We start from the raw sequence: 10,168 nt of genomic DNA on the forward strand, positions 1-10,168 counted from the left end.
CCAACCCAATCTCGTCTCACCTGCCAGCATCCGACCCACATCCCTCAATTTAAAATTCTCACCCTTGATGTAATTCCTGGGTGTGATCATCCCTAGCTCGCTGCATCTCACACCCTTTGAGACCTCGACAGCCCATTCTGTTCGAGACTCCCAATGGCATGTTAATTCATTACCTCACCTGTGTGGCTGCTTTTACAGTTGCCAAAGCAACAAGGTATGAAAATCGCAGCCAAAACCTCACAGGTCTGCTTTCCTCCTTTAAGACATTCCTCAAAACCTGTTTATTTGGCAATGCTTTTGGTCACCTGACCTAATACCATCCTTCTCTGGCCTTATGTCTAAAGTTCCCAATAATATTTTCGTGAAATTATAAGCATGATAATAAAACTACAAACTGTTCTTGATTTGGACATGATCTTCAAATCATCACTATTGCTGTAATGAATAATCTGTAATGTCTCTTACCCAACCACATTGTGGGAACACCCTCACCACACAAACTGCAGCTGTACAAGAAAGTCAAACATCACCCTCTCCACAGGCAACAGGGCTTTGGCATTAATCACTGGGATCTGTGGAAGGAGAAACACAGTTGATGTTTCAGGGAGTGCAATACGGATTACAGGGAACGAAAATGACGCAGAATTTATAGTCAGAAATGGAAGGAAAATACATATGTTTATTGGAAACAAAGAATTCTTGACTGTCAAAGATTTTCCAGAAAAAAAATAATCAGCAGCACATGGTCATGGGCTGGGCGGCAGTGAAAAATTAACTTACAAAAATGTCTGCAAAAGTAATAGTAAAATCCACCCATTGTTCGAGACGGAGGAAGCTAGATATTGACAAAGTGGTCATGAGGGAGCCCAGAGATGAAGCAGAACAGTATAAGCTGTTATGATCCCACAGTCAGAGATGTATCGCACCGACACAGACACTTCGGTCTAACTCATCCATGCCAACCAGGTATCCGAACCTAATCGATTCCCATTTGCCAGCACTTGGCCCATATCCCTGTAAACGCTTACTAATCATATCATGTGTCTATTTAGACGCCTTTAACAAGTTTTAACTGTACTAGCCTCCACCACTTCCTCTTGCAGCTCATTCCACCCACTGCATGAAAGAGTTGTCCTTTAGGCCCCTTTGAAATTTTATCCGTTGACCCTAAAGCAATGCCCTCTACTTCTGGACACCACCACTCCAGGGAAAACACCTTGTTCATTTAGTCTATTCATGTTCCTCATGATTGTATAAACCTCCATAACATCACCGCTCAGCCTATGGCACTCCAGGGGAAACAGCCCCAGCCTTTTATGCCTCAACCTGTAGCTCAATCTCAAATCCTAACAACATCCTTGTAAGTCTTTTTTGAAACCTTTCAAGTTTCACAGCACCCTTCTGATAGGAGGCAGGACAGAATTGCACACAATATTCCAAAAGTGGCCCAACGAATGTCCTGTACAACAACATGACCTCCCACATCCTATACTCAATGCTCGAACCAACAAAGGAAAATATACTGAACACCTTCTCCATCATCCTATCTACCTGCAACTTGACTTGCAACGACTATGGTCTCTTTGTTCCGCAAACGTCTCCAGGGCCTTGCCATTCAGTGTATAAGTCCTGCCCTGATTTGCTTTTCCAAAATGCAGCACCTCACATTTATCTAAATTAAACCTCATCTGATCAATATCTCATTATAATCTGAGGTAACGTTCTTCATTATCCACAGTACCTCTAATTTTGTATGACCTGAAAACTCATTTACGATATCAAATCATTTAAATGAATGATGAAACAAATCCAGAAATAAACATCCATTGCTCTGAATTAGAAGGTCCTCTGTGTAAATCCTGCCCAATGACTCTGTACCAGAGAAAGGCTGCACATGTGCTTGGCTGCACCTTGACCCCTACAAAGCTGGCGGCTCTGCGCCTGTCCAGTGAACTCTTGTCCCGAATAAAGATGGCGGCACGCACCCATGCCTGCAGCCACACTGAGGCAATTCCCCCGTTTTCGGAAAACACGAGACTGGGATGTTTCAAAATGTGTGTTTTCCGATGTGCACATTTTGTTTGTAAAACGTCTCCGCTCATACAGAACCTCTCCCACCTCCTGCTGTTCCACAGACAGCCTTGATGTTTGCGGGTACCTATTCTCTGCCTGGTTACTCATTTGTCCTTAGTGTATTTGTACAATCACTTGGGATTCTCCTTAAACCCATTTCCTAAAGCTATCTCATGTCCCCTTTTTGCCCACCTGGTTTACCGCGAGTATACTCATACTGCCCCTATACTCCTCTAGGGATTCACACAAACACAGCTCTCTGTACCTGCCTTATGCCTCCTTCATTTTCTTGTCCAGACCCTCAATTTTTTGACAGGCAGCATTCTCTACACCTCCCAGCCTTGGCCTTAACAGGAACATACTGTCTATATACTCTCATTGTCACAGGCCTATGGAGGCAATGGCAGATGAGAACAGAGAAACAATCATTCCCAGTAAAGAGGCAGTGTTGGGAAAGATAACAGCCTCAAGGTAGATGGGTCTCCTGGCCCTGATGGAATGCATCCCAGGGACTAAAGGAGATGGCGGCGTGGGGGGGGGGGGGGGAGTGGAATAACAAATAAACTCGTGATAATTCACTAAAATTTGTTGGATTCTGGGATGGTTTTGACAGACTGGAAGCTGCAAATTGGTACTACTATTCTTCAAAATGGACAAGTTAGCTTAACTTCTGTAGTGGAGAAAATGCTTGAATCTCTCAAGGAAGTAGTGGTGAGATATCTGGGTAGAAATTGTCTCATTTCGCAGACACAGCATGGATTCATGAAAGGCAGGTCACGTTTAATGGATTGACTGGAATTATTTCAGGATACGACGAGTTCTTTGTACAAGGCAGACTCGGTGGAGGTGGATTTCCAGAAGGTATTCGATAAGTTGCCACACAAAAGGCTGTTGTATAAGGTAAAGATGCACAGCATTATGGGTAATTGTCATTGATACAGGATCGGTTCACCAACAAAAAATAAAGAATGGGGATAAATGGGTGTTTGGATTAGTGTTGGCACTACAACTGTTTGCAATTTACACAAATGTTTTGGAGTTGAGGACCAAGTGTACGGTGTCAGAGTTCACATTTGATACAAAGATGAGTAAAGCAATGTCTGCAGAGGCCACTGTCAGTCTGCACAGGGATACAGAGAGGTTAAGTGAGTTGGTAAAGATCTGGCAGATGGAGGACAATGTTGGAAATGGACGGTCATCCATTTTGGTTGGACTAACAACAAACTGGATGATGAAATTATAAACTTGCAGCATGCTGCTGTGCAGAGGGAGCTGGGTGTCCTTGTGCATGAATCACAGGAAGTTGGTTTGCAGGTGCAGCAGGTCATTAAGGCAGTGAAGGGAATATTGTCCTTCATTGCTAGAGGGATGGTTATGCTGCAGCTGTACAGGGTCCTGGTGAGGCCACACCTGGAGTACTGTGTACAGGTTTGGTCTCCTTACATTAGCAAGGATGTGCTGGCACTAGAGGGAGTGCAGAGGAGGGTCACTAGTTTGAGTTGGGAGTTGAGAAGGTTGGCGTATGTGGAGAGATTGAGAAAACATGTTCTATACTCATTGTAATTTAGAAGAATGGGACGTTGGATAGGAAACAAATAAAATTATGAGGGGAGGAGATAAGACAGAAGCAGGGAGGCTATTTCCACTGAGTAAGGGTCCAACTCCAGAGCCTCAAAATAAGGGGGAGCAAATTTAGGACTGAGATCAGGAGGAGCTTCTTCAGCTAACGGGTTGTGAATCTGTGGCGTTCCCTGCTGACTGCAGCATTTGAATACCTTTCAGGCAAAATGTAGATTTGTGAACAGGGAACGAATTAAGGGTTATGGTGGGAGATCGGGAAAGTGGAGCTGAGGCCATGAAAAGATCAGCCCTGATCTTATTGAATGGCAGAGCAGGCTTTAGGGACCAGGTTAAAGTTCTTGCCTTGTGCCATCAAAATTGGACTTTGTCCAGTTCAGAACCTTAACTTGTAGATCTGGTCTATTATTTTCTGTAACTATTTTAAAACTAGTAGAATTATCAGAGAATCCCAACAGTGTGGAAGCAGGTCATTCAGCCCATCACATTGATACTGACCCTGAGAGCCTCCTCACCTCCCCAAGTAACATTGCATTTCTCAGGGCCACCCAACCTACACATCCCTGAACACTGTGGACAATTCAGCCTGGACAATCCACCCAACCTGCACATCCCTGAACACTGTGGACAATTCAGCCTGGACAATCCACCCAACCTGCACATCCCTGAACACTGTGGACAATTCAGCCTGGATAATCCAACCTATCCTGCACATCTTTGGACTGTGGGAGGAAACCAGAGAACCCAGACAAAATCCATGCAGAATACCCCAATAAGGTGGTCATCCCTTTCTTATTTCCCAGTTCCAACGAAATAACTTCAATGGGCATACTCCCAGCAATATCTTCCCTAAGCAAAAACATAATGCTATCCTGAATCAAAAATGCTACTCCCCCTCCTCTCTTGTCCCCCTTTCAATTCTTCGTATAGCATCTATACCCTGGAACATTAAGCTGCCAGTCCTATCCATCCCTGAGTGATGCCTCTGTAGTTGCTATAATATCCCAGTGCCATGTTCAAAACCATACCCTGAGCTCATCTACCTTCCCTGCCAGGCCTCTTCTATTGAAGTAAATGCAGTGCAACTGCTCAGTCCGACTTCATTCTGTGCCTTGCCCTTGCCTGCCTTGACTATTTGACTTCTGAACTGTACCAGTCTCAGACATACTCTTTCCTCACTATCTTATTGGGTTTACACCCACTCCCTCACTGCTTTAATGCCTCCCGAGTATCACTAATATCTCCCTGTCTGGATGTTAACACCTTCCAATTCAGGTACAATCCATCCTTCTTATGCAAGTCAACTCTACTCCAGAGGAGATCACAATGATCCAAAAAAAATGTGAATGCTTTTCCCCTGCCCCAGCTCCTTAGCCACTCATCCAGCACCTCCTCCTCCTCCTCTGTAATATGGACATTTTTCAAGATGTCACCATTTATTTCCTCACATTCTATATCTCCCATGTACTTCTTCACAGTAAACACTGATGGAAAACACTGGTTTCCTATCTCGCCCATCGCCTGCAGCTCCACACAACGGCTGTCTTGCTGATCTTGGAGGGTCTCTATTTTCTCCTAGTTAGCCTTTTTTCCTTCATGTATTTATAGAAGCCCTTCGGATTATTCTTAAACCTATTCGCCAAAGCTATCTCACGTCCCTTTTTTGCCTCCTGATTTCCCTCTTAATTATAGCCCTACTGCCTTTATACTCAATTTTTTTGGATTGGAATAAATGCAAAATATAACAACCTGACAAAACAGACGAGTGCAGGACTTACTCTCAATAAAAGTAGGGCCTTGAGTAGTGATATGGGAACAAAGAGATCGAGGGCTTCACGTCTTAGAAGTTTGTGTTACATGTAGACAGGGTGTTTAATAAGGTGCTCAGCACACTTACCTTGATTGTTCAGACCTTGGAGTACAGGAGTTGGGACGTTATGTTGAGGATGTACAGGACGTTGGGGAGGCCTCTTCTGGAATACTCTGTCCAGTTCTGGTTGTGCTGTTATAGGAAGGATATTATTAAATTGGAGCAGGTTCAGAAGAGATTTACCAGCATGTTGCCGTGAATGGAGGAATTGTGTTCTAAGGAGAGGCTGGGAACTTTTTCACTGGCATGAACGAGGTTGAGGCGTGAGCTTATTCGAGGTTTATAAAATTAGAAAGAGTGTAGATCAGGGTGAATAGCCGGGGGAGAGGGGGATTCAAAACTTGGGTGCATTCATTTTGAGAAGAAATGAGAAAGATTTGAGAAAATACATGAAGGTTTTAATAAAAAAGATACACGTGTGGAATGAACTTCCAGAGGAAGTGGTAGCTGTGAATACAATTACAATATTGAAAAGACATTCAGATAAGTACATAAATAGGAAATATTTGGATGGATGTGGACCAAACGGAGGCAGGTACAATTAGTTCAGTTTGGAATTATGGTCGGCATGGACTGGTTGGACCACAGGGCCTGTTTCCTTGCTGTATCACATTATGACTCTAATCCTCACGATCCCTAAATTCCTCCATCCTCAACTCGCCTGATCAATGTCACCTAAACCATCCTCAAAACTCTTCCTTATTTATATAATTCCTCACTAGCCACAGAACGCTCCCTATCTCATGTCCTCCAGTTTCTCAAATCTCTGCGATATGTGCCTTTCTTTAGTCCCAGCCTTGAGGATGCCCTCATTCACTCCGATTGGTTGGAGGAGAAACTCGTACGACCTGGTCCTCCAGTACTGCCCTCTGCCCCCTATTGACCTGCGCTGACATCAATCATCCGGGGCCCATTGTGAGGTGAGTGGTGGGATCCTCCCTCTCTCTGCCCTGGGATGAGCTTCAACATTCACAGTCAATGGGACAGTATCACAGAGCACAGGAGCTGGGGGCTATTCAGCCCATTTGGGCTGTACTCTCTCCCTCTAGAAATGCTTCAAATCTGTCCCAATTCCCTTCCCATTTGCCCATAGCACCCCAAATCTTCCCTTAAAAGGTAAAATTCCAAATCTGTTTATGAATAATTGCTGAGTCTGTCCAGCTGCCATTCAGACTATTCCAGATGCTCAGAACTTACTGAAGAACATAATGTTCACATATTCACTTATTATTTGCCAATTACCTGAAAATAGTTACTAAAACTGTGACGTTGTTAACAATTCCCCTCTCTCTGTAAATTAAATATCTTAGAAACAAATTTGCAGCTGATCAAAATCACTGCTTAACCTTCTCAGCTCCAAGAACAATTATCTGTGCTTCTGCTAGCTCTCCACAAAAGAGGAACACATCTTATTTTCATTTATTAGTGTCATAGAGATGTACAGCACAGAAACAGACCTTTGGTCCAATTTGTCCATGCCAACTAGGAATCCTCAACAACTGGAGCCCCATTTGCCAGCGATTGGTCCGTATCACTTGAAACCCTTCCTGTCCATGTACCCAATCAGATGCCTTTCAAATGTTGTAATTGTATCAGCCTCCACTACTTCATCTGGCAGCTCATTCCACACACACATCACACACAGCTTGAAAACTTTGCCTCTTAGATCCGTTTTAAATCTTTGCCCTCTCAACTTAAGCCCATGTGATTTTGTTTTGAACCCACCTAACCTGGGGGGAAAAGACCCTGGCTGTTCACCTTATCCATGCCCCTCATGATTTTATAAATCTCCATGAAGTCACCTCTCAGTCTTTGACTCTCCAGGGAAATTAACCCCAGCCTGTTCAGCCTCTCCCTGTCGCCCAAATCCTCCAATCCTAGCAAAGTCTTTGTAAATCTTGTCTGAACTCTTTCAAGATTCACAACATCCTTCCTAGAACAGGGAATTTCAAACTTAAAACATAATTCCTGAAATGGCTTAATCAATGTCCTGTCTAGCCACAATTTGACGCCCCAGCTTCTGTACTCAATGCATTGACCAATAAATATAAGCATACGAAACACTACCTTCACTAGCCTGCCGATGTATGACTGGACTTTCAAGAAACAATGAACCTGCACTCCATGGTCCCTTTGTTCAGCAACATTCCCAAGGACTTTACCATTAAGTGTATAAGCCCTGCCCTGATTTGCCTTTCCAAAATCCAACAGCTTACATTTGTCTAAATTGAACCCAGTCTGCGTTCTTCATTGTCCACTACACCTCCAATTTTGGTGTCTTCTGTAAACCTACTGACCATATCTCATATTCACATCCAAGTCAATTATTTAAGGACCCAATATCCATTCCTGCAACACGCTGCTGCTCACAGCCCTCCAGTCCACAAATTAACCCTCTGCACCACCCTCTGCCTCCTACCTTCAAGCCAGTTTTGTATCCAAATGGCTAGTTCTCTCAACATTTCATGTTCTCTAACCCTGCTAACCAGTCTGCTTTGTGGAACATCGTTCAGTGTCCATATAGACAACATTCACAATCTGCCTTCATCAATCATCTTTGTCACATCTTCAAAAAAAACTCAATCAAGTTAGAGAGAGAATTTCCCACACACAAAGCCATGCTATCTATCCCTAATCATTCCTCGTCTTTCCAAATACATGTAAATCCTGTCCCGCAGAATCCCTTCCAACAACTTGCCTGCCACTGACTTCAGGCTCACTGTTCTCTTGTTCCCTGGCCTTTTGTTAACACCTTTTTAAATAATGGCACATGCCTTCCAGCACCTCACCTGTCACCAATGACAATATAAACATCTCAGGGAGGGACACTGCTATCACATTCCTAGCTTTCCACAAATGTCTGGGATACACCTTAACAGGTCCCAGAGATTTATCCACCTCGATATGATTCAACACATCCAGTACTACCTCCTCTGTAATATGGTCAGGAGCCAGGCAGCAGTGGACAATTCATTTACTGAAAGGTCTGTGAACATAATAGTAAAATACTAAACAGAGCAAAAATACACTCAGAGACTGAGGAAGCTAGATAGTGAACAAGTGGACATCAAGGTGCTCAGAGGCGAATCGGAGCAGTTTTATGATCCCACAGTCAGAGATGTCTAGCACCGAAACAGACTCTTCAGTACAACCCATCTATGCCAACCAAATATTCGAACCTAATCTATTCCTATTTGCCAGCACTTGGCCGGCATCCCTCTGAACCCTTCCTATTCAACTGCCTTTGAAATGTTACAATTTTTGTTGCCCTTTAGGTCCCTGTTGAATTTTCCCCTCTCACGCTTAACCTATATCCTCTAGTTCTGGGCTCCACCACCCCAGGGTAAACACCTTGTCTATTTACGCTATCCATGCCCCTCACGATTATATAAATCTCTTCAAAATTACACCTCAGCCTATGACACTCCAGGGAAAATGGCCCCAGTCCCTATTATGCCTCTCCCTGCAACTCAAATCCTCCAACCCTGGCAACATCCTTGAAAATCAATTCTCAAACCTTTCAAGTTTCAGTGCCTCCTTCTGATAATAGGGAGACCAGAATTGCACACAATATTCCAAAAGTGGCCTAACCAATGTCCTGTCCAGCTCCTGTACTCAACGCTCTGACCAACAAAGGGAAGCATACCAAATGTCTTCTTCACTATCCTATCGACCTGTGACTCTACTTTCAAGGAACTGTGAACCTGCATTCCAAGGTCTCTTTGTTCAGCAAGACTCTCCAAGACCTTACAATTCAGTGCGAGTCCTGCTCGGATTTGCTTTTCTAAAATGCTGCACCTCACATTTATCTAAATTAAACCCTATCTGTCACTCCCCAGCCCATTGGCCCATCTGATCAATATCCCATTGTATTCTGAGACACCCTTTATCACTGACCACAATACCAACAATTTTGGTGTCATCTGCAAACTTACTAACTGTACCGCCTCTATTCACATCCAAATCATTTAAATGAATGACGGAACAATTCCACAGAAAAACAAAAATCCATTTCTCTGGGTGTGAATGTGCTCTGTGTAAATCCTGCCCTATGACTCTCTATCAGGGAGAGCTGCACATACACCCCTCTGAACTTTGCCCCCTACAAAGATGGCGGCTGCACGTGTCCAGTGAATCGTTGCCCCGAATAAAGATGGCGGCACTTACTCGAGTCAATCGCGAAATGAGGCATTTTCCGGTTTACTGCAAAAACGAGACTGTAAGTTTCAAATTTGTATTTTCCGATGTGCACCAAATGTTTGCAAAACCTCTCAGCCCAGACCGTCACCATTTCCCTCCCACTTGCTGCTGTTTATTTCTTTTCTTACCGACAGCTCTCCGCCCGCACAGCCGCGCTGTCCGCGAGGATGATCACGTGGTATAATCAAGTCCCGCCTCTCATTCACTCTGATTGGTCGGAGGGCCAACTGCCCCGCCAGGTCCTCTAGCCCCGCCCCTGTCCTTCCATTGGTCCGCCGCTGACATCAATCATCCGGGGACCATTGTTGGCTGGAGCATGCGCACTGCTTCGTGGCTTTTGTTGCTGTTCATAAGTTACAAGAGTGAGGGACAAAGTTAAAAACACACAACCACCTGATGAAGCAGCAGCAGCGCTAGTGCTTCCAAATAAACCTGTTGGACTATAAC

At 44.1% G+C, this 10,168-nt stretch overlaps 1 long non-coding RNA gene across 1 annotated transcript; it reads right to left on the reverse strand.

Annotated features, from left to right (window-relative positions):
- Positions 1-497: 497 nt before the first annotated feature.
- LOC132829248 (uncharacterized) lies at positions 498-9,934 on the reverse strand. Its single transcript, XR_009646225.1, has 3 exons — positions 9,850-9,934; positions 5,549-5,653; positions 498-572 (listed from the first exon to the last, which is right to left on the reverse strand). It is a non-coding gene; the product is annotated as an uncharacterized LOC132829248 (long non-coding RNA).
- Between the last annotated feature and the right edge of the window lie 234 nt (positions 9,935-10,168).

This window comes from Hemiscyllium ocellatum, chromosome 28 (genome assembly GCF_020745735.1).
Source record: "Hemiscyllium ocellatum isolate sHemOce1 chromosome 28, sHemOce1.pat.X.cur, whole genome shotgun sequence".
NCBI classification, from domain to species: domain Eukaryota; kingdom Metazoa; phylum Chordata; class Chondrichthyes; order Orectolobiformes; family Hemiscylliidae; genus Hemiscyllium; species Hemiscyllium ocellatum.